This window comes from Parasteatoda tepidariorum, chromosome 8 (assembly GCF_043381705.1).
Source record: "Parasteatoda tepidariorum isolate YZ-2023 chromosome 8, CAS_Ptep_4.0, whole genome shotgun sequence".
NCBI classification, from domain to species: Eukaryota; Metazoa; Arthropoda; class Arachnida; order Araneae; family Theridiidae; genus Parasteatoda; species Parasteatoda tepidariorum.
In genome coordinates this window covers 44,342,191-44,367,923 of record NC_092211.1, presented here as the reverse complement: position 1 = coordinate 44,367,923, position 25,733 = coordinate 44,342,191, and the positions used below count along the sequence as shown (strand labels likewise).

General features: G+C 29.1%; 1 protein-coding gene across 1 annotated transcript in view; it reads left to right on the top strand.

The window, feature by feature from the left end:
* Positions 1-12,329: 12,329 nt before the first annotated feature.
* LOC107451938 (proton-coupled zinc antiporter SLC30A1) overlaps positions 12,330-25,733 on the top strand; it is a 63,343-nt gene continuing 49,939 nt past the window's right edge. The window contains exon 1 of the mRNA XM_043050350.2: positions 12,330-12,544. The gene's annotated coding sequence lies outside the window, so the exon portion shown is untranslated. The remainder of the gene's footprint in view (positions 12,545-25,733) is intronic.

Below are 25,733 nucleotides of genomic sequence, written 5' to 3'. Positions count from 1 at the left end.
TTTAACTATTTTTAAGGTATGTGCGCGATATTGTCTTAACGTTTTGAATTTTAGTAATAATTCAAAATCTGCCCGGCAGCCATTAAATCAAACGCGACACAGTAAGTATGACTTAGGGACATTTCAGCCTATCAGGCAGCAGAAAAATTTAAATAATTTCCATATTTGTCGTCATTTAAAAAGAAGCTCATCCCACTGCTCCATTACGTGCTGTGCTACTGCCTTACGCACCGCTCGAGCCCTAATTTGAGTGTCGTATAATATGTGTATGCTATTGCTCGGAAAAGACAAGCTCAGTCACTGATAATTGGTACGACACTATGCGGGTCCATAGCATCGTCTGTGCTTAAAATTTCTACAGTTATTTAAGAAACTATCAAATTAATAAATTAAAACTTCGCAACTAAATATTTAATTCCATAAAAATACAAAATGAATCTAAATAAATGCTTAACGCATAATTAATTATTCAACACTGCTTAAATTATTACTTATGACAAACTTACAAAATAAATAATAATAATAGTGCTGCCAATTGATAGCGAAATAACCAAGTTTATAGTACCACATAAGAGAAATATATTGTACTAGGAGGCTTCGCCCCCTGCTCGCTGGCGCTCACCAACCCCCGGAACTGCTTTCACAGTTCATTTCGGATTGCTTCGCAATCCAATGCTCGCTTTGCTCGCTCATTGGATACGTTCTTAACGTCTAGTTTTTGTATACTTTTTTGAATACTGAAGTTCCGAAAACTTTTCACTGTAGAAAATTCTAAACCTGTACATTTCAATATTAATTTGAAATTGCAAACAGTTCACATATTTTTCTTAATCACACTATTCTAAATTTCAGTTGTTGAGAAAAGTAACTGTTGTAAGTTTTGTTTTAAAGTCTTTCCCACCAGAGGGCTAAAGCCATGTGTTGTAAAACAATATGAAATAGTAGTCTGCCACTGAACGCCGGATCTAAAGCATCGGCTTTGATGAAGATAATTTTGTATTTTTAATTCTCTGAAGGGCGCCACCTTAATAATATGGAATTTGTAAAATAAATGTATATATTTTTGATTGTTGATGAAGCCCATCATTTTGTGTTTTCATCAGTGTTCAGAAGCAGAACAACTATAAGTTTTTTATTTTATCACAAAAATATAAAATGTATAAAAAACAAAGAAAAGAGTAAGAAAATGAGTATAGTCATAGAAAAAGTTAAAATTATAATATAGTATTTGTCAGTTAAAATAAAACTTTTTGTTTAAGTCATTGCTAACAATTCAAATTTCTCCGAGGCAATTCTAAAGTATAAATTAAGGTAGTATTGTTAAGTTGAAACACAATATTTTTAGTTTTGATGTCAACAATACAATTCAATTTTTCACAAAAACGATTGTTTCCATTGTTAAGTTCAATGTCAACAATTCAAATTTTTCTGAGGCAACTCTTAACCTCTAAATATTATTTTTTTTATGTACACATTTCTAAATGTCAGTATTCAACCACAAAACAACTTAAAGTCCTCAAATTTAGCATGAAGTTGTAAAATGTAATGAAAGAGGGTCATAGCAATAATGAAAGTAGAAGTAAAGTTAGTACTGTAAAATTAAAACAATATTTTTAATCAATGAGCCAAGTTCTTCAAGAAGCAGTTGTAGAAGTAGGTTGTTTATTTAAAACTTTTTATAGAATTTCTTTAAGAACACAATTGTTAATTTGGGCATTTGGCGATACAACACTTTTAGAATTGAAGGATTTGTTACGTCAAGCGCTCAGGTATCATAATTTTGATCTAGTTGCGCTTCTATGTCATTTTGATTTATGTTGCTAAGTTAACTTTCAAAAAATTCTATGGCTGGCAACAGCATTTTTATTTTTTAAGTTGTTTATTTTTATTTCTTTTAGAATTCGTTATTTTTTTAGCGAAATGTTTTTTAACCTAACAGAATTCTTTGCCGACTGTTTTCTCTATGAATGAAGAAAATAAAGTAAATATTTAACTGTTGTGAAAAGAATCTTATTTAGTTGTACAAAGTACTTCAGCCAAAATTTGGGAGCCACGTAAGAGAATTATATATATTAGATCAGAAACACATCATTAAAAGGCAGAATGCTTTGGTGTTTTCAAAACAAAGCAAACGTTGCCACCGGCGGAAAAGAAATACAGCCAAAATTTGGGAGCCACGTAAGAGAATTATATATAATAGATATTAAAAAATTTTGATTCATGTAAATGAAACAATCACTGATTTCTCTTATTAATATAACTTTACATGCTATATATTGTCCGTAATGAAATAAATTTTTTATGATTTAAAGCCAAAAACAATTTTAAATACTAAATACGATATTTTAACTCATAAAATAGATATTTTTCATTTGCAAATGAAATTTGAAACACCGAGTTTTTCAACATAAATATGAGCTTTAATTTCTATTCGAATTCCTTTTGTGTATAAAAGAATTGGTGCATTAATCTATATATCTTTTAATACATAGAGGTTTTTTTTTATTCATACTTAAATACTTTTATAAGTTTTATTTTTACTTGTTTATAAAAACTTTCTATTTAAATGAGGAAAATCGCAAACCTCTTATTAGCATAACTTTGCATCTGATAAATTACCCGTAATAAAATACATTTTCTGATTTACCGTCAAAATCAAGGACATTTGTAAACGGAAAATAAAACATCGGTAGCAGTTAACACTATAATGACAATGTTTTCAACCAAATTACAAAGGAATAACAAAATAGGTTGATTTTTTTTATGTGATATTGCGTTGTTAGTGAATAGCGATCCGCGATTCCTTCTTTAAAAGCGTTACATTAGCTGACAGCAGAAACAGCTAAGTTTGATTAAGTGGTCTCAATTTTGCAATAATTTGATTTAGAAAGGCGAGGCTGATGTTGACAATAGAAAAAAGAATATATATAGCATTTTATACCAAGGTTAGTCTCATCACTTTCGAAGAATAAATTAAGCATGAAGTTAATTTTTAGGTTTAAGCATGAAATTTGTGATCAGTGCTTAATATAATTTCATCTTCAATTAATTGTTGAACGTTGAAGTTAATTTTATGCTATCATTTATTTTATTTTCTAATTTTCTGATAATTTCTTTACTTAATTGAGATTCGAGAAGTTTGTTATTTAATTTAAATTTCAAGATAGGATTTTAAGTTACTTCCACGATTTGGATATTCCTATTCCTACAGTATGAAGTTAAAAAAATAAAAATAAAAAAATTTAAAAAAGAACGAAAGACAAGAAGAGAAATCTTTATAATTCAATCCTCAAATTTTTTCTTTAAACCTTTAATAGAAGCGTCTGGCTTTCAGAATTTTTCTTGAAGTAATTTTTTTAAATAAAGTAATTAAATTTATTATAATAAAAATCGAAATAAAAACACGTTAATATCTAAGTTATTTGTGAAATCTGAATTTATGTTACAAAGAATTGATTATAAGATATTAAATTACGTAATACCTAATTATTATTTAGAGAATCTTCAAAGCGAGAAAAATTAATCAAAATTAGCATATTTCTTACTAAGTTAAAAAACATTCCTTAAATGTTTAAGGATTTTTATTCCACCCATTTCTTTAATAATTTTTATTTACTTTTTAGCGTCATTATTTTTTAAATATTAATCGTAGTTTATCAAATGATTTATATTATATTCTCAATCCTTATGATGATAGATACCTCATATACAATGTTTCTAAATTATAATAAAATCATAATTACAAAATGCAAATAAAATTACTATCATTCAATTTGAACAATTTACCTTAATAAGTTTCACTAATAAAAGAAGAAAACAACAACTTATATTTCAATTTTTAAATTAGCCTGATATTAATGAACTATAAATCATGCATGTAATTTATCAGTGTCAAAAATGAAAGCGAAAAAAGTATGCTGAAATTTGATGTTATTCTTTGTTAATGAACGAAATGAAACTCTTCTTTAAATGATAATAAGAAGAATGTATTCAGCTCGTATGTTTGAACTTGAAGCAATGAGGTCTTGTTTATCAACTCATCTCTTAATATGAGGACTGAATTGATAAAATATTCTTCAAAAAAGGACGTCGCAAAAGAAAGCAAAAACGTATTTTTCTCGCAGACCTTGGCCGAGTTATGTTTCTTTGCATTTTCCTGGGAGATTTTTCTTTCTTTCTTATGAATGCAAATTGAAAGCATATTTAAAAAAAATATTACTTAAATTATTATGTAAACGTTAAAGACTTTGTTTCAAATTGGGCGTAATATTCATAAAATTATCTTTTCATTTTTTAATTTGCCTGTGTATTTAATAAATGCGTTTTTTTAATTGAAAATGTTTTTCTTGTTTGAAATACTTCTGCGTTGAAAAAAAGTTACTACCACAGTCACCGCTGTTTCGGAAATTTTGCGCCGAGCATCCTTCTCATTGTCGTAATTCAAAAACTATTAGATAAAACAATATGAAATTTTACATATTTCAAGAGAAATGTTTCTAGAACATTCTAATGTTCTAATATTATTAAGGTGGAGATTATTAGGTTATTTTATACCGAAGCTGATTTTTTTTCCCTTGTGCCCAGTAATATAGTTTAAGGAAAACTATTAGCAGAGGAAAATTATTTTTTTGGCAGTCACTTGCTCAATACTCATGTTTGAAAACGTGTAATAAATCTAACTTATTTTAAATTTCGAACTAATTTTGTATTGATTAAATTGTCTACACTCTAGAGGGTTTTTCCCCACGAAATTTTCGATTTTATTTTTTAAAAATAGAATATATGGTAGGACTCTGTTTTATTCTAAGCAATTTGGCACCATGTTTAAGATAAAACTTCCTAAGTTACGACGAAAATACTGAATTCCACTCACTGAAAACAAAAAATAATGCACCCATTTTACGAGATCGAAATCGTCTGCATACTCAAGTATTTTGTTTAAAATTTATTATTCAAAGTTTTGTCTTTCAATCTCTCTAACTCAATTTACATCGATGTCTCAACTTGGTCAATAAATGTATTAAGTTGAAACTTGGTAATGTTATACCTTCAAGTGATGTAGTGTGGGCATCTCGATCCTGGTTGATGGTTGAAACGTGCTATTTGTTTACGTTAACAACTGTTCTTTCCACTCTATATCGAGTAAGCCAAGCTCGTCAAGTATCAATTAAATGATGCTTTCTATATTCTTACACAGCGATTCTTTCACAAAAATTTCAATTCTTTCACTATATATTTCTTACTTAACACAAAGACTGACATGTAGCCACGTAAGAACATAAACAAATTAATTATGTATCGAAGTTGCCAGGTACACAAAACAAATACAATAAAATACATAAACAAATAATGAATCTAAGTTAAGTAAAAGACGAAGGAGAATTACACTTCAATAAATTCAGCGTGAGATACGGCACTATATATAATTAACTTCGCGTTAATTAACATTCTAACATACGTGTGGGGGCCTCCCTGGCCAAGCGATCGACTCCTGTAAAAAAATCAGAATCCTAAATTAAATCATAATCAAGTTATCGTAAGTCGTAAAAAAGTAGTACAGCGATGCTTTCCAACTAGTAACTTGAAAATAGTTTATATTGTGAGTATTAAGGATTTTTTGGATGTAAAGGAAAACTAATCACGACTGTAAGATTAAAATTTTATGAATAGTAATTGAATAGTAAATTATAATATAGTAATTATAATATATTAAATATACACATACTTTTAAGACTATAAGTTAAAAAAAAAACTTTTTATCTTTTTAAAAAATTTGAATTAGTTTCTCTCAGAGTTATTAAATTTCATAATTAAGGTGTTTTTTTATTTAGTCTCGAAAGGTTAACAAAATTACCGCATTTTGGAGAGAACCATAACTCAAATATCATCCTTTCATTTGAAAAAACAGATAGTTTAATCTATTACAACGTCTAATATTAAACCTAAGAGAAAGTTCATTTTTTAAGCGTCTGTCCCGGAGAAATATGTTGCGAATTTTAAGGGTTTTCAGGATTGAGAACTAAAATTACCCCTTGCACATGCTGCCCAATTTCCTGTCCCAAGCACAAAATTTTGTGGAATTATAAGAGAGGCACATAGTCAGATAGACATAAACATACTAATTCATATTCTTTCATTATTATAGATAAAAAAATAATTAGTATTGATGACTAAGTTACGACTCATTCTTTTCAGCGTTGAATGCGAAAAATAATTTTGATTTAAATTATTTCTTTATTAAACACGATCTAAAGAATTAATTTATTTCGCACACAATTATTCTTATTTATCAATGCCAAAAACTTTCTGAAAGTTTATTGCAATAGATAATGAATAGAATGGTAGCCATATTTATCTACAAAACTTATAAACATTATCTATACAAGGCTCTTTTATTTCATTCAAATCACACTCTGTTACAAAGTCTAATCTAGTTTAAGCGAAAACAAAAACTTTTTCTTCGATTGGAATGATTTTAAGATTTTCACTAGATTCAAACTAGATTTCAAACACTGATAACAGTATTTTATGAACCCTGACGACCTTGCGATAAGCAATTGCTTTATTTATTGTGTCGAAGATTAACTAAACAAAAGATGACTAGGGAAGTAGAGCGATATGCAATGGGTGAATTTGTTTTGTTTACGAACGAATGATTAAAAAAATTCAAATTATTTATTTACCTTGCAATGGGTTAGTTTGTTTTGTTTGCGAATGAGTAGTAAATGAATGCATATCATTTTCTTTTATGCAGTGTAATGTATTCTTTGAAAGGTGAAGGCGAATGATAAATAATTTTTTTTTATTTCTTTTTTATTTTTACGCTAAATTTCTATAAAGAAATATCTCTTTTATTATTTAAGAATTGAATGCGTATTTTTAAAACAATATGTAATTTGGAACACTTGCTTAAAGCGCTATAGAACGAAATAAAAATTACTTTTTCAAATATTCTCGTACGATCGAAATTAAATACACATCGCTAGACAATTTTTTACTATTTTAATGTAGTTCAGCAAAGCTTTTATTTGCATTTACACTTTGTTTCCCCATTCACTCACGTTTTTCTTATTTTCACTTCTTTCAGCCTATTTATGGATGAAGAATATTATTTACCACAACCTCTCATTAATTTCAATGCCCCAATCATTTTTCAGTTTTTTATTTAAAAAATACACATAGCAATAAATTGTTGCATTCATAAAATTTTTTGTTTTAACAAAGAGACATATTTCATTACATACTTTAGCAAACACAACAGAATTTTATCAACATTCTCACATCTAAGTGACCTTCTTTGGAATCAATCAACACATCACACACTCACGCCATCGTTTAATTAATTAATTTATTCAAATTTTCGAATTCTATGTTATATCAATTGGGTACCTGCAAGTGACTTCACGCGTGGCTGTGGAACCTGAATGGCTGCTGAGTCATGGCATTTGTTTTTACCACGATTCAGCAGCCAATCATCAGGTTCCACACCCAGGCATGACGTCGCTTGCAGACCCCTAATTAAATCTGAACCGAAAATTGATTCAGTGTGAAAAAAAAACAAGACTAATAGTTATACATACCATCTTTTTTATACAAAATCAGCTGATTTCAGCTCTCTTCTTCTCGAGTAGCTTGTACCCAATTGCATCAATTTACCCCTACCAAATAATTTGTTAGCAAGATTTATGTATTTGATACACTTGTAAAAATGTTCTAGTTCATGTGCGTTTGGTATAACATTATGCTCTGATCAAAATTGTGCTCAAACTTTCATGATTTTCACTTTTGAGCAACGTGCTAAAAACATATTTTCGTCTTTTTACGACCTAAATTTGATATGGAAATGAATGGAAGCAGTTTTAGCAAATAAAACTTATTTTTAAAGTAATGCATAAGGATGTTTACCTTGTTTTAGGAAGGTAGCGACATTAAAAACATCAAAAGCAGTGTAGCTGTTGGATGAAAAAAACTTACCTTTCACTTGCTTTCTTCGTTAATTATTCATCAAATTTTGATAGCATTTTTCTTCTTTCTTCGGTTAAACACTAATCTGAGATCCCTCAACGCGCATATTTTTTTTTAATTTCAATTTAACGAGATTTTTATAAAATATAGATTAAGCGTGGTAAATACAGAACACCTTGTTAAATGGTATAAAAATTTTAGTATGCGCTTATAATGATGGTTCACGGAACAGAAATCTTGATTATGCTTTAATCACTAGTATAATGCGTAAGATAAGATTTTTCATTTTTATCTGTTACTGAACTTAATATAATGCTTACTTTTACCTGATACTGAACTAACTGCTCTTTGTCATGATTATTGCTTACAAGTTATTCTAGCTTATTCAACTTAAACACGTTACGTCTAAAATACTTTTTAAAAAAATAGCTACACGAAATTTGCAATATATATATGAATGAAATTGAAAAATTTTTAGGTTTCAATAAAAAAAAATTATAAAGATACAGACTTAATTTTTTTTTAAAGATTTTTTTCTATTTACCATAGCAAAAAATAATAATAAAAAATTTTAGTAAGTGTATATTTTCTTGGAATCAAAATTTTATTTTTATGTTTCGTTACATACTTTTTAATAAAATCATAAAATTTAAAATTTAGGCACGTTTAAATTTTTTCAGTTATTAGTAGATTAGAAATGCAAACTTGAGTAATTAAAAAAAATATTGAAGACATTTTAAACTGAAGTATAACTTCAGGATGGTAAAGTTAAGTAATTTGAAAAATATTGAAGACATTTGAAACTGAAGTATAACTTTAGGATGGTAAAGTTAAGTTATTTGAAAAATATTGAAGACATTTTAAGCTGAAGTATAACTTTAGGATGGTAAAGTTAAGTTATTTGAAAAATATTGAAGACATTTGAAACTGAAGTATATAACTTCAGGATGGTAAAGTTAACTTATTTGAAAAATATTGAAGACATTTGAAACTGAATTATCTTCGGGGTGGTAAATTATAATTTATTAATTTTTAAAAAAATCAAGCCAATTTTTAAAGTTAAGAAATTTTAAAAAAAATAATGGCGAAATATAAGGATGAAACAATAAAGTGTGAAAACCATTTTTTAAAATAAATAAAAATACGTTTCAATATTAAAGCATAGAGTGTGATGAGTATTTTCAATCATATCAGAAACTAAACTCATTAATTTTTTTAAAACTTTAAAATTTTTTAAATGTTTTGTATAAAGTGTAGGGGAATAAATTTCGTATATTTATTTAATGGTACTGCAGAGCCAATTCATTTTTACATGTATTTTTTAAAAGCATTATCCACTTAATATCTTCTATAGTATTTTCTTTTCTTTTGAGCTGAAGAAAAAGTATTTAATTCAGTTGCAAAACTAGAAAATACTTTTTTTTGTTGGAAATCTCAAGTTCATGTTTCTGAAATAACGCGATTTCTTCACAAAATCAACAATTGCGTTCTGATTCGGTTCAATGGACTCCATGGTTAATGTTTGAAGGACGAGTGTTTTCATCACCGGCAACAAAACGCGAGATTTAGTTTGAAAAATATTATTGTTATAAAAATAATTACTTTCAGATTAACCTTGAAGAGAAATATGTTTTAGAAATTTCTCTCAAAATATAATTCCTATTGTAAAAAGTTATAGAAAATGAAAAAATAATAAGCCAAAATTATTTTAAAAAAAAAATTATATGCCATGTCAGATGCAGTGGTTCTTTTTTAACACTTTTATTTTCCTTTAATTTTTTTTTTCATATTTAAAACTTTCGCAGGTGCACAGTGGGCCAGCATCCAAGGTTTCGTGGCCAAAAATAGTATTTCGATAAAATTTGTTTCAAAATTTGTATTTAGGGTTTTTTATGTGCAGGTAAATTAAATTCATTGTTGAAATTTTGAAATACACTAAAAATACCCCCAAAAAACAAAATGGCGGCTGAAATATGGCAAGCAAAAATAAAAAAATAATATAGTACGTTTAAATAATTAAATAGAGCAATGAAAATATAATAGTTTATTGTAATTTTGTATTAAAAATGAAAAGCAAATTATATTTCCGAAGTAATATTACAAAATAACGCGAATTAATAACAAAATAACGCGAAAACATGAAAAAAAAACATAATTTTTGTTTTTCGGTATATTTAGTCCACCTTTCCAATACGGGCAAAATGGGGCAGGTTTTTTCGAAAGAAGAAACATCAAAGAATACAACAAAAAAAAGTTTAGATAATTATCTCGTGGAACTTTTTGGAACTAATTTTTGAAAGTCATTCTGACATTGTAAAATGTCAAATGATAAGATATAAACTATAAGTTTGTCAAGAGTATTAACTACTCCAACAAATTGAAAAATTGTACTATAATTTAACACTAATTACTCTGATTAAAATGTAACAGTACGGTGAAATTCCTATATATATTTCTGAAATATAAATTTAAAAGTTACATTTAAAACAATTCATATTTTTCATTAAATTGTACTCTCGTCTGTCCAAAAAGTAAATTATAATGTTTGGAATGATTATGAATACTTAATTTGGGGATATATTAAAACTGCCTACACATATTTTAGTTGAAAAATTAATTTTTTACTTTCGGCCAAAGATCATAGTTTCCTGGCCCACAGTGAGGTGGAGGGATTAAAAACTGTTTTGACAATGATATAAACCACATATATTTTAAGTTTATACCTCTTAAACTTTAAGGTTGTTTATCAATCACTTTAAATTGAAAGAAAAAGAAAGAAAGAAAGAAAGAAAAATAAAATAAAGATGGCTTTATTTAGGGCACAGTTACGGTTACAGTTATTACTGCATCTCTTAATATTATTACCAACATACGAGTAATAAATAAGATAAATTTGTGTGAAATGAAAATTAGAACAAATTTTTAGTGCCAGAAATAAAGATAATTTCGTCTATAATAAACGAAATAAAAACATGAATAATTCCTCGTCAAATGCACCTGATTTCACCTCGCCAATCCCAATTTTTGTAAAATTCGGAACCTAGATTTACTAATATTTATGCGGCATGTAAAAGATCCCTGGAGTGCCTTATTGGCTCTTGGCATTTCCGGCAAAATTAAATTCCTAGTACACATTAGCATCCAAATAGAGTCTCGGTGCTGACATCTAGTGTGGCAGAAACTAGACGTCCAAATTAGCATGACCAACGGTATCTCACCCATTGTGGTGGTCCTGAAAGAGTGGATGCCACCTCTGGAGAACGCACTAGGTCTGCTTATCGGCAAGACCGATTGTGCAGCTCATTGGAAATAAAAAATAAGAAAAATTTACTAAAATTTTACCAAGATTCCGAACAAGATTGATTACTAAAATATGGTTATAATCTAGAAGAGGGGTGTTTCAAAATACGTTTTATTGATATTTCGTATATACGAACGATAAATAGATATTTGGTCAATACAATACTTTGCGGATGTTGTTGTAGTGTTAATGTTCTTTTTTTTTCCTTCTTAAGAATCGGAGCTATTGCAACTTGACTTATAAACTTACCTCGCCAATAGGGATGATTGGTTAAATTTTTGATTCTTGTTTCCTTTGTTTTTAACAAATTTTTAATGTTAATGAGTAATTTTAGCTCAATACTCTTGAAAAGTTAATATTTAAAGGCTTCGCTTTAGTTTTTTGGTTTTTAGTTGGTAATAATATTAATCATACATGATTTAAAGCTTCTACTAATTCTTCTCAAAATTCCTGTTTTATTTTTGCTCGCTTAATTTTGCTTTCTTAAACCGATCTGCATGCTGTTGAAAATTGTTTTATTTACATAAATTATGCAACAAATTAAGATATTTCTTGCAAACGTATAATAAATTACTTTTTTGAAAAGGAAAAGTGATTATAAAATTGTTTTGGTATAAATTTGCTCAAACAGTAGTTTCTGATGATTCCCATTTTATTTTTCTTATTATTAGGCGGCGAATTTGTATTTTGCATGTTTCAAAATATACTGCAAAGTAAATTTAATAATAATCATTAAATTATTAGTAAAAATTAAATAAAGATAATGAAAAAGATAATTAGCATTCTTCATTCTCACACCCTGTGACTATTGAATTTGATTGCTAGGGATGAGAATGTTGTTCCAGGAAAACAAAGATATTTTGGAATCTTTAAATTTTCTGTTTTAATTTAAACACTAATGCCATCTAATGTTTTGATCTTTTATTTTTAAAATTACTCTAAATAGATAACTAGTCATTGTTTCATTTTGTGACGTTGTGAAGTTAATTGTTAGACCTAAAAGGCTCCTATACTATGAGAACTGAACTATCCGCCATGTTGGATCAGACAAGTTCGCAAGTTAACGTTATGTTAGTATTAGCGTGAGAGTTTATAAAGACAATTTGGATGTCTAAAATTATTGATATGGGTGGTCGTGCGGCTGTAAATCGTACAAACAGTTCAAAAAAAGGCTTTTGAATGTTCAGATTTCCTTCAAATTTGAAAAGAAAGAAGAAATGGATAATAAATTGCAGCAGATACAACTGGCAGTCTGAAAGTGGAGCTTGCTTATGAGAGGTAAATACTCATATATTTATAACTTATTAGATTTATTTACTTATATATGTAGTATATAAACGATATTAAGTTGTTAGAATTTGTTTTTTACTACTTGTTTTCGTCTATCTTAAAATTAAAAAAAATAAGTGAATAACTTTCAGGATTACTTGAACTGTACAGTTTTAACTATGTACCAAATATAAGAATTTTCATTGAAAATTGCATTTATTAAGTATATATTTATTTAAAATATGACTTTTAAACAACATTTATTGATTTATTTAACAAATTTTAACTGTTTATGTGCAATAAATAGAGGCTAGAGATTGGCTGAATAAGTATTCGCCAAACATATTTCAGAATCGCCAAGTTTTTTATTCACTTTCAAGTATTTCTTTTTGTTAAAAACAAATATTTACTTGTTTTTTATTATATTCCTTTTTATTTCACTAAGATCAAGTAGCTACTTTCCTAATCTTGTCTAATTTAAGTTTGTTTTTTTACACTGCTGGAGAATTGCTAAGGACGGATCACAAATTGCAATGTAACATAACATTATGTGAGACATGAGGCCTAGTAGGATAAAATATAGTTGCCATACTGTTCAGACATTAGAATAAAGAATATTCATTGTTCTGGAAAGTACAAAAGCTATGAAACATCTGAAAGGAAAAAAATGTTCATTTGATGCTGCGTACGGAAAAATGGAACAATGCATCTAAATGTCAGCAGGCAACTTGAAGAAAGGTGTCAGTACGGGATATGTCCACCGTGGAGTGTGATGCAACATTCTACACGTCGTATCATACTTTGCACAACATTATCCAGCAGCTGTTGAGGCAATTTATCCCATTCCTCTGTCAGTGCACGGATGAGGGTGTTCTTGTTTGTCGGAGGATAGTTTCGACCAGCAAGTTGCCTCCCCAAAGCATCCCAAACATTTTCAATGGGGTTTAGATCTGGAGAACGTGATGGCCATACGAGGCGTTGAATACCCTCGCTGTCTAGACAATCCTGAACAGCGAGTGTTCGATGACATGTTGCGTTGTCGTCCATAAAAACAAATTTATCACCGACAGCACCACGGAAAAGACGAACATGAGGAAGTAGAACTTCATCAATGTATCGTTGGCCCGTCATAGTCCCATTCGCAACCACATGTAGGCGCGTGCGGCCATTGATCATGATGCCGGCCCACACCATGACACTGCATGTCGGATATCGGTCCCTTTCCTGGATATTTTCTGGACGATAACCAGTACCACTCTCGCGCCAGATCAGTTGGCGTCTACAATCCGATGACAGACTGAACCTACTCTCATCTGAGAATAGTACGCATGCCCAGTCCTGTTCAGTCCAATTGTGATGCTCACGACACCATTGCAAACGGGCAGTACGGTGCTGTCTGGTCAATGGGACACACACAACAGGTCTGCGGGCGTATAGTCCTCCTCCCCTCAAACGTCTGGCAACAGTTTTTCGGGAGATCTGCTTTCCTGTGGCAGCAAGAAACTGATTTGCCACCTGCTGAGCTGTGGTGCGCCTGTTCCTTTTTGCTGATAGGACGATGTATCTGTCTTCTGCAGGCGTCGTACTTCTAACACGACCTCCCCCGTACCGCCTACTACACATTCCAGTAGTTTTAAATGATTTCCACAGCCGTGAAACAACGCTGTGAGCGATGTCGAACTCCCTAGAAACATCTGCTATTTTTCGCCCTTCTTCGATATTTCCAATAATTCGGCCAAGCTTAAAATCATCTAAGTGATATTGGAAAGACATGCCGAAAATTTCAAGTTCGTCGACTAAATCTTTCCTGTTAAACTTTGACTTGAAACAACAACTCTCCACATGCGTCAAAACCTTTAAAGCTCTAATCAGCGCTATCACGTGATGAACAGACGTGGAAAAAAAATTTGCATACGCATACCTCTTCCTACTATATCCCGTACTTATACTAATTTTCCACATTTTGCTCCCTTTCTTTTTGTGGTTGCTATGGATGATAGTGTTATCCGTCCTTAGCAATTGTCCAGCAGTGTAGTTATTTATGGTAATATATCACCTAAAGTTCAAACGATTTATTTACGTTTATCATAAGAAATCTATTTCATATGCGATCTTTGATATATTTTTGGATCTACCAATGTTTTTTTTCTTGTAATTCTTGTGTTAAATTGCTGAAATAATTAGTTTCTGTGTTAGAAAATTTCATGAGAGCATGTTTAAAAAAAAAATTTCTTTCATTTTTTTGTTGTCTTTTAACTAAGAATGTGTTTGTATAGGTCTTTTTAAACAAGCTCCTAAGTTTTTATGCTTTGAAAAATAGCAATTTATTTATCTTAAATGTTTTTAAATATAAAAACAGAGACGTTCTGAATTAGGATTCGGCATGTTAATTTGGTAACCACACTTTTCGTTTTTGCTTCAATTGAATCAGCTGTCACGTAAATGCTGCATAAATGCAGATTCTTTAATCCGTAATAACAAGTGGAAGTCAAACAAATAAACACAGATTTATATATTCCTCTATTCATTAATACGATGATTTATGAATTTACTGATTCACAAATACTCCGATTCATTGATTTACTTCCCATCATTCCTTTTTATTCATTCACTATCTCATTTTTTATTTGCTCATTTTTTATTTATTTATTCGCTTATTTATTCATTCATTTCCTTATTTTTTATTCTGTCGTTCTCTCATGCTTTTGTTTATTTATTTTCTCATAATTTCATTCCTTCATTTGCTAACCGGTTCATTCATTTGCTCACTATTACACTTAACTATTACACTTAACTATAACATCCACTATTGTACTTAAGGACAAAAAAGGAATAATCTTGTTTTTAGACAGACATCAATCGATATAATATCGTAATAGCTTTTATTAATTACTTTCTGATAGTAACAAAACTTTTCAGTATACATTTTGTTTATTTATCAGGATCCTATCAGGTGATTTGCATGCTGGATGAGGATATTAAAAATTTCTTAACATTGAATCAGATTTAACACTTGCAGTAGGGTTCTATTTTTCTTTAACATTTTATATATCAAATAAAACATCGATAACTCCGATTTAACTTTGATGTATGTATCAATAATTCCAATTTTACATCGATTCCGCATTGCAATCAATCCCGAATAGCGTGCTGTACTTTCAAGAATTTATTTATCGCCATATTAGAATTTATGTGGAATTTATTTATCGTACACCTATTCTTTAAAAACCATTTTCAATATAGTTATTTTTTTTCCCTTTTAATATTTTAAAATTTTACATACAATAAAAAATACCGATGATTCCTATTTGAATTCGAAGTCTAGCCATCAATTTCCGCATTGCAATCAACCTCGAATCGCGTGCAGAACTTATTATTCATCCTGAACGACACCCAACTTTCAAAACAACTTTTCCCTGTTACATCTTTTGGAATATCTCTACTGTTTATTCGCACACTGGACGCGCTCTGTTAATTTTGACACTTTAAACTGCTAAGGACCTAACCTCTAACCGCGCCTTATTCCGTTCGGACTTCCTTCTAGTAAGCCTAATCGTTCGTGCTAGAAATCACGACAAAATAGTTCTAAGAACAAATGAGAAAATAATCTATTCCGACATGAAAGATACCTAGACTTGAATTGTTATCTGTTGACTCAGCGATTCGATTTTTTTCTTGAAATAAGACTACGCCAGCCTTTTGTTTCCTTTTCATATTTTGTTTTTAAAATTATGTTATTCACGTCTTTTGCTGTTGGTGATAAGATTTGCGATTTTGAAAGAATCTAAGAAGTTTGCATACATTTCGTTAATGTGTTTATTAGAAAAGTGTTGCTACATGAAAAGCTATGGGCATTTTTTTCTTCTTATCTAAAGTCTAGGGGTACATATATTGGAATTAGTACTCCCTGGTTTAAGTATACACAAACTCTGCTTTCGCATTTTTTTTATGAGAAGTATAAATTAAAATTATCTTTTAAATTCCACGAAAACTGAAGGATTCACTTAACACAGCAAAATTTCTATTATCAGTTATGTTAAAAAGTGTTAATTGTAAGCAACGTTTTCTAAAAACTAACAATACGATTTTTTTCTAGAAATTGGTATATTATTTTCAGTTATTTAAGGAAAACTATTTTTAATATTTGGATATAAATTCTTTCTTAAAAAAATATCTTATTAATGTATTGTATTATTATTCATTTTCTTGGCATATTTGATTGGAAAAACACAAAATTAAGCAATTGTCATGATTTCTTTGATGTTTCTTTTTATAATTCTTGCTTAAAACACCGCCTTAGCGTAATCTAAGTAATATAAAGAATGCATTTGCAAAACTTATTCATGTTTATTAGATCAGTAGTCTTAGAGAAAATGCTGAAAATTTAAGCAATGAATGGTAAAATGGCAATTTCTGCTGAAAATTTGAGGAAATGATCGGTATACGATCGGCAAAAATGCGTTTCAAGTAAGCATAAAAATATTTCTAATATAGCTAGAATAAAATATAGAATCGTTATAATTTGAACTTTAATTTAGAAGAAATATTTGAAATTCTATTAACGTTTTAGAAAACGATTTTGGAAATCCAATATTCATCAAATCGTTTGCTTATGTAAAAATGTTTACATAAGCTTGCGTTTGCTTATGTCTTTTTACATCACTTCAAGCAGACATTATTTTTTAATAATCTAAAGCATATTAATAGTTATTCTTATAACTTATTATTTAACTCAAAAATATTTTTAGTGAAATCTTTATTACTGAATTTATTATTTGAAAGTTAATGAGCTATCATTTAATATTATTTAAAAAAAGTACAAAAATCAAAGTTTCGATTCGAGAACTTATAAACTCCTAAGTGTAGGTTTGTATATAAATATAAATCCTGTTTAGCATAATGTAACAGAATTCTTTAAAAGGCGATAAAAAGAATACGTTAAATTTCAGTAATAAAATTTTATGTATATATTTTTTAACACTTTTCTCGAATAAATAAAAAAAGGCATTTTTTATTTACTTATTTATTTTGAATAAAAGGAATTTAAGTTAGAAAATGTCATACTTTTCTTATTAATATCGTTAAGAATTATAAGATAATGATCGACTTTAGCATTGACGAAAACTTTCCCTATTAACTGATACATATATTTCTTTTTATTTATTCAAAAAAAAAAAATATAGTTTTAAATATTATTTCTCCTTCGAAAAATAATTTTTTTTCTGAAAGCGAGTTAGCAAAATACAGCATGCTGTCATCAAGGACAATAAGTTTGGTAATTTTCACCATTTGTATTGCTTAAAACTTTCACTATTAACATTTATTCATAACACTATGAATGAAAACTTTAAAAATGAGTTCATATAAAAGAAAGCGATAACAAAGAAACGCAGCCTTGTTCTTTAAGCTTGTTCTTCCATTGTGTTTAAGTTATTGTCTGTTGAAAACAGGCCGCCACTCTTTAAAAAAAAAGTGAAAGTTTGTCTATGTATCGAGTTAGTAGATTCAACTCGGAGAAAATTATAGCTTTGTTTCCTTCGCTTATCTATTGTGTGAACTGTAAAATTTGCCTTTGGGTGACAAATTGCTTACTTTCTTTTCAAATTCGGATTAGATTAAGACATACCAAATTAGTATATCCACGCAGGTTGGTGTCTGGTTTTGCGATTTACAGGAATATTCCAATAGTTCAACACACAATGAAACTGAAACGAAAAAAGAATAGATACATAAATTGTTTTACTACTACGATCCAATAATTTTTTATTATATTTGAGTATAATAAAAAAAAAATCTGTATAATTTTCTGTATTAAATAAGTAAGAGCTTATCACTGGGGTAAAATTTTAAAAAGATTCAAATACCAAAAAAAAAAGTTTTTAGAAATAGAAGAGGGCACTAGTGTATGGACCATGTAGGCAATATTTATAGGTTTGACAAAAAGTTTACTATTTATCATTTTGAACGTATTTAAATATTTATTATTTGCTTTGTTCAAATTTGATCATTTCCCCTCATTTTGAGTGTTGCATAATCTAATTTAGATGTATACTATTTTAAAAATCTTTTTTTTTTTTTGAAAAAAAAAGATGTTTTGTCTTACTAACTTTGTGGATTGAGCTAGTGCGCATAAATCGTAAAATTGATTATTTATTCTGTTTCTTAAAAAAGAATGCAAAATCAAAATGAAGCTTATTTTAAAATAAAAATGCAGTCTTGCACAAACAACAATGCAAATTTTATTAAATATTAAAGCCCAAAAAATATTAATTTGCAATTAAGATTTAAATTATATAAGTAAACTGACATAAGTGATAAGTAAGTAATTAACCCATCATGGATCAAAACTTGCATGCAATTGAGAAAAAAACAGAAACTATTGCCAAATGGTTGAATTTGCTACCATGTCTTAAAATATGTAGTTAAATAATAATTAAGGCAATATGCAACTATAATAATAACCCTCAAGAAGTTGCCTTGATTAATTTCCGAAACTTGATAGCAAAAGTTATCCACAACAACGCTGTTAGCCTAATAAATGAAGGTCCTGTCTCAATAAAAAATTATTTTTGTCCTTACTTTCTTCACATAATATGCCAACTACTGAAGTGTTGATAAAAATGCAGTACCAAAGCATTTTTCGAATTATAGTGCGGGAAAAAAAAACGGACCACCTTGAATAACTTTTGATCTAATGATCGGATTTTCCTGTTCTAGGACTAATGATTCGAGGGGGTGACCACAAATATGCTAAATAATTAGCGGTTACGATATTTGAAGTTACGGAATCATATACAAAAACGTACTTTTCCTGAACAAGCATGTATTTTTAATGATGGATTCGGATTTCTAAATGTCAAAATATGGTCCCCATAGTTTGGACAGAAGCTCGATTCAAATTTTGGACCCCTTAATGCATGAACAATTTATTTATCCAAAGGTAATTCCATGCAAAAAGATAACTTTTAGCAAATATGTATTATTTTTTTATTTAATAATATGCGAAAAAATTTAAATTTACAATTTTTTACATAATTTTTAAGAATGTAATTTTACATGGCAAAATATAATATTTGAGTAAAATTGGCCAAATAATTCCTGAGAAATCGAATCTATTCAACCAATTACGCCCAAATTTTCTATTTTGCAATTAAATTAAGTTGACTCTATTGGTTTAGTAATACCAAATAATATAATAATATAATTTATCATATCGATGGTAATTTTTATCAAACATATTAAGCTTAAGATTTATAATATTTAAACGTTAAAATTGAAGGCAAATAAAGTATAACGTCCATTCTTATGAATGTAATGAAATGCTTATTAACAAAAAGACTAGAAGTTTAATATTTAATTAGAACATTAAAAATGATGGTAAACTCGAGCAAACAAACGATTCAGTTCGTAAGTAATAATAAGTCATTTAATAATAATTCATACATTAATAAGTCATATAATATTATGTTTAAACATAAAATACAAGGCACAAAATATCTTTTCCACAAACTAAAGATTCAGCCAATTCGCAGCTATATCAATCTCATGGAGCTAGGAGCTCCTAGCTCCATGATCAATCTAGTTTGATCGTATGTAACAAGAAGTCAAATAAATGCTTATTTATGTAAGTAAATATAATAAATAATTTTTTTTTAAGGTTAAAGGCTTGTTCGGTTAAGAACAAACATAAAATGTGCATTGATGCAGTCAATATTTAACAGTGTAATAAATTGTCGTATCAGTGTTTATTCAGCTGAAACACCTGATGCTTAAAATTTGCCTTGTCAGTACATTACGTGAATGATAAATAGAATGTTACGTTTATTTACATTTAAACGGATGCTAATTTAATCGGTAGCAAACAATTTCAGTTACGATAGTACTCAGTTTAAATTAATTTTGTGACCCTGGTTTAAAAAAATGCATTTTTCAAGGGAAAACGCTGCAACAATGCAATATGATAAATTCAGTTTAGGATGTTCATCCACATGGTAAAGGTTAGAATCACTGTTTCAAGTAAAAGAAGCTCGCCCACCAACCCCAAATGAAGAAAGTGTTTAGCATTAAAACGTAAGAATAAATAGCACAAAAAGTGGGTTCTACGTTGATTTGCCGCACAATTAATCGCACAGTTAATAAATTGTCGCGCAATTAATTATCATTAATTGTTTATTATTTTTGTTGTTGTTGTTGCTGTCGTTACTACTTGGATTTATTTCGAAACGAGTAATACTTTTCACAGTCTCATTCAAATCAGCGTGAAAAATACAAAGGATGATCACTTTGATTATAGCTATAAGAAATTCAATTCTCCCTCTCAACTCCTCCCTCATTTTTTTTTAACTAAGGAGCATACAAAGAAGAGTAGGGGAGTTTTCAGGTTGTTGACGTATGCCTGTTTAGGCAGAGGGGATGCGATTGTTCTTGTTTTCCAGTGGCGCCATCTATGGCCAAGAATTCGACTTCTGCCACACCATACGTCGCATGCATCCATTCATTCATCCACAGATCGTAATTTTGACCTTCAATCAGAGAACGATCGATCTCCAATCCAGTATCCTCAGTGGTATTGATTTGTTATGGGAGCATGGAGGACTTTTGCGACTCGACAGATTTAACGTGCATCAGTCACTTTACTACACGGGGAGTCTTCGGCCGGCCGGGTTCGAACCCACGAACTCTCGGACATGGGCCCAGCGCCCTACCGACCAGGCTATCCCGGCCCGAGTTTTCAGGTACCCTTTATAATAACATAGTAAAGCTTTTTATGAAAATCAGTCTTGGGTATTAATTTCTCCGAAGGAAAAGTCTTGGCTAATTGGGCTAGAATTGCATCTATTTACGAAGACAAAACTCTTGCAATATCTATAAATATTCGTAATTAGTACTGAATTCTCGTATTTAATTTGTGGCCGTTATAAATATTACGAAAGCACTTAAAGCAGGTGGGGTTGGTGCTTCGCTTACTGTCAATTGGAAGGGAACTAGAGTAAAATCGCCTTATTTTCAATTTTTTTTTTAACTTAAAAAATGTAGCAAAAAATTTAAAAAAATATAATTGAAGTTAAATTTGGGGGAAGGAGAAGTTTGAAAACAATTTTGTGATCAAGACTTATTACCACCGAAGGAAAACACAAAAAAAATTGCTATAGAATATTCTCTCAAAATTTCATAAAAAAAATTAAAACGTAAATTTAGTTTTATGCAAAGTCACATTTTTATTTAAATTTGTTTCCAAAATTAGATTACTACAGTAAAGTTCAAAACAAAAGACAAGTAAATGGTGTTGGGAGGGCGTTTGTAATTTACTTATTTTGCCGAAAACATGTTTAAATAATAATATTTGGACAGTCCCTTCTTAAATTTCGCTTTAGTTTAAAAATAAAACAGAACTTGATATTTTTTACTAATTGTTAACATGCGTGGTAGTTAAAACAACTCATTTCATTGAATTTGGGGCAATATAGTGATAAGACATACTTTTTCAGAAACTTACAAACAAGTCCTAATTATTGTTAATATTTTATGCCTTACAAGTTTATGGAATTTCCACTAGATAATTACTCAACTATTGGATATCATTATGTTTTTTTCTTTTAATACGCAAATCAAATATCATTTAACTAAAACTTTCATCAACACAAATTTTATGTTTAACTCATAAAATTTCAAATATAAATCGCATAAAATATGTATTCTTGCAAGTTAAGGATAATGTCTTTATGCATAAATGTAATGGAAAGCCAAATTAATAGTATTTAGTTAGTTACAAGTTTTGCTTAAGACTTCGAGTACTACGTTTGTTTAGGGCTTTTGGTGAAACGCACTTTAATTATCTGATTAATATTATTACCCATAAACAATTTAGAGATTTTTGGTATTCTAGATTCTAATCCATGGTTAACCCGTATGTTGCAACAAGCTCATATTGACTGCAATGACGACAGATCATGGGTTCAAATCCTCTTACTGCTTTGCTGATTGTGGAAAATATTTGTGGTTTTCTTCCACGTGTAACGCAAATGAGGGTTGATTTTACAACGAAAAAAAAGTTCTTAACAAATTCTATTTCGTCCCAGTGCTTGATCCAGCAGTAGGGGAGAGTGGGGTCAATTGTAACACGGTACGATTGTAACAGAGCAAAAATTTGGTTCTAGATTTGGTTCTTAGGTGGCGCACAAGGTGTATCTAATAAATCTACATGTACACCCCTGCTGGCAACCATTTTTATGTACTTTTGAAAGAGTTACATCACAAAAGATATTTTCACGCTACGTAAGTACTTTTTTTGGTATTAGAATATTATATTGCAACAAAGTAGTTTTGTTTAAACAAATAGAAATTATTAACCGAATATGTAAGTGGACACCTTAATTAGCATTTCAAAAAAAAATATTAGTTTTGTTAATTAACTAGCATTGTTTTTAACAAATGAAGCTGAAATGGCGTCTTGGGGACGATTGTAACAGCTGAAAATAAATAATCTTATGTTTACAAACCATTACTTAACTCCTTAAGAACCACCAATAGTTTCCTATATCATTTATATTATGTTGCATGTGCATTATTTTATTTGTCACCTTTCACAGCATAAATTAAAATTTCTAACCCCTTAAAGTTAAAAGTTTAACCCTTTAGGTCTCTGCTCATTATTATTTTTACTCCTAAAATATCACAACTATTTTGATCAAATAAAAAAATATATCACAACTATGATAATATGTATAAGAAACTATGTTTTAGTTGAATTTATGAACTGTTACAATTGACCCCGTAAGTGGGAACAATTGTAACAAGTGCATGACTGTCAAAAATTGCTAATAACTAATATAATAACATTTAAAATAAGGTATTTTTTTTCTGGTAGAGGATAGTCTACTTTACTCGTCTGTCAATTAATACTAATAATATATTGGATTTTTTGTTAGTTAAAAATAGTTCAGTAAAAAATTTTACAATTGACCCCACTCTCCCCTACATTTGGTCTTCTTGGTTGGGTTCAAAGTTACAAGGCTACAGAGTTGAACTTAATTAGCTACAAGTCCAATACGAATTGGCTGTTCAATGTTGGTAATAAAATTAAGCGGCGTTAGTTGATGATCTACAAATAGACGTATCGAAACGTTATTTTTTATTTATTTGTTTAACATGTAATTCATTGTAATTCGCTTCTAAAAAGGAATATAACATTAAAAAGCCTCTTTCGAATTTCTTCTTTCAAATTACCTATGATTTCATGAATAATAGAAAGAGTTGATTTTGAAATTGCTGTGGATATTTTTCCTCTAATGAGAGAATGAAACTCTGCCGAGGTTATTGGCTTTCTCTTTAACTATTACATTATTATCTTTTTGTTTAATATGAATGTGACTTATAAAAATGTGTTTTTTTATTGTTTTTTTCGTGTATTTTTCTGTGGCTATCATTAGTAACGCGCCAATGGTTGGAAATACATAAGCTCAAAATGAGCACTTGTAAAGAGAAATAATTTTCAAACGAATAGATGCGTTAAGATTAATTTTTCTTTCATTCGTATGCCACTGAAAAGTTAGTCGACGATTTTTTTTTCTGTTATCTTCTTTTTATTTCCCTTTATTGTTGCGAAAAAATGTTGCAGCTGCGCTGTAAAAATAGATACTGAAAATTCACGCAATTTTTCGTCGCTTTTGACGAAACTGATTCCTGGGAAATGCTCCGAGTGAATTTTTCGTCAAATTGAGGAAATTGTTAGAATTTCGCCAGAATCATTTGTTGAAAATAAAAATAAAAATAAATGGTAGGACGACATTTGTACTTAAAGTGGGTGTTTTTCCTCATTATGAGTTAAACCACTATGAGTTAAAAAAAAATCACAATCAAAAGGTTTCGGATAAATATAATGATATTTTATTTACAATATATTATAATAGATAAGTAAGCCTTTAATTAAAAAAAATTATAATAAAAAATTAAGCCAATATATTTTATTTGTATTAAAAAAGACATAATTCCGAAATTGAATTTGTAAACATTGGCATTTGTTGAGTCAATACTAGGGATTAAATTAACTTACGCCCATGTCCATGAATTAAGGGTAATGCCAGTTTTAGCAAATAATGTTTGAGAAACAAAATAAATATGACTTATTCCATCCACATGCGCCCTATGAGCCATAACTATTTGTTTATGGCACAGAGCGGCTTACAGAACTTTTGTGAACAATTTTACTTTTTTGCCACCATTCCTTATAAACCCTCTCTTACATTCTCGTCATTGTGACGTACTTTTAGAGTCATCTAGCAAAATTCACTAATTTTTACAATGAATATATGAATTTATTTCCATTGCTTGTGTTGTTTAAAACTAATTAATTTCTTAACTGAAACGTTATTTTATTTTTTTTTAACTTATTAGAGAGGAAATTTTATTTATTATTAAAACTTAATAAATTTATTTTTAAATATTTTAAAATACATTATGTCAATTCTAAATCACACTTCCCCATTTCGATGATAAGTTTCTCTCGAATATTGTCGTTACCTATCAACGTCAAATGTTACTTTAAATAAAATTGGATAATTATCATTATTCTTGCTTTAAGTTTGATAATAATTATGGTAATTTTAATGAATAATTTTTATGAATTCATAAAATTCGGAAAATTTTAATGAATTCATTTGTTTTTAGTAGTTTACCTAGAAAAAGTTTAACTATTAGTCTAATCTTAATAATCTTATTAAGTTTAAATCTAATAAAATCCAAAAAATAGCTGTTGGCAGAGTTCTTCTAAGAAAAACCTCCGCTGTTTTTATATAATCCTCTCATTCCAAAAAAGACTGATTTTTTAAAATATTTCAACAACAGTATGCTACAACTTAATATTCAATTATTTAACATTGTTTAACATAATATTTTCCAATATTTTTTCTGAAGAACAGCATTTGATAAGATTTGATAGCATTAAGATAAGTTTTACAATATTTTAATCGTTTATTAGAATTTCTCTTCTGAATTTTGATTCCTTACGGCGAATATGCCACATGACTGACTAACAATCTGAATATGCTAATGATGAATTATATTTTAAATATTTAACTTAAACCCTTATTATTCAGATGAGGGAAGCATTGTACACATCTCTTGTAAATACAACACTCCAATAAACAACAAGAATGCATGTATTTTCCAAAAGAACGGAAAATTCCGTCCCACCAGACCA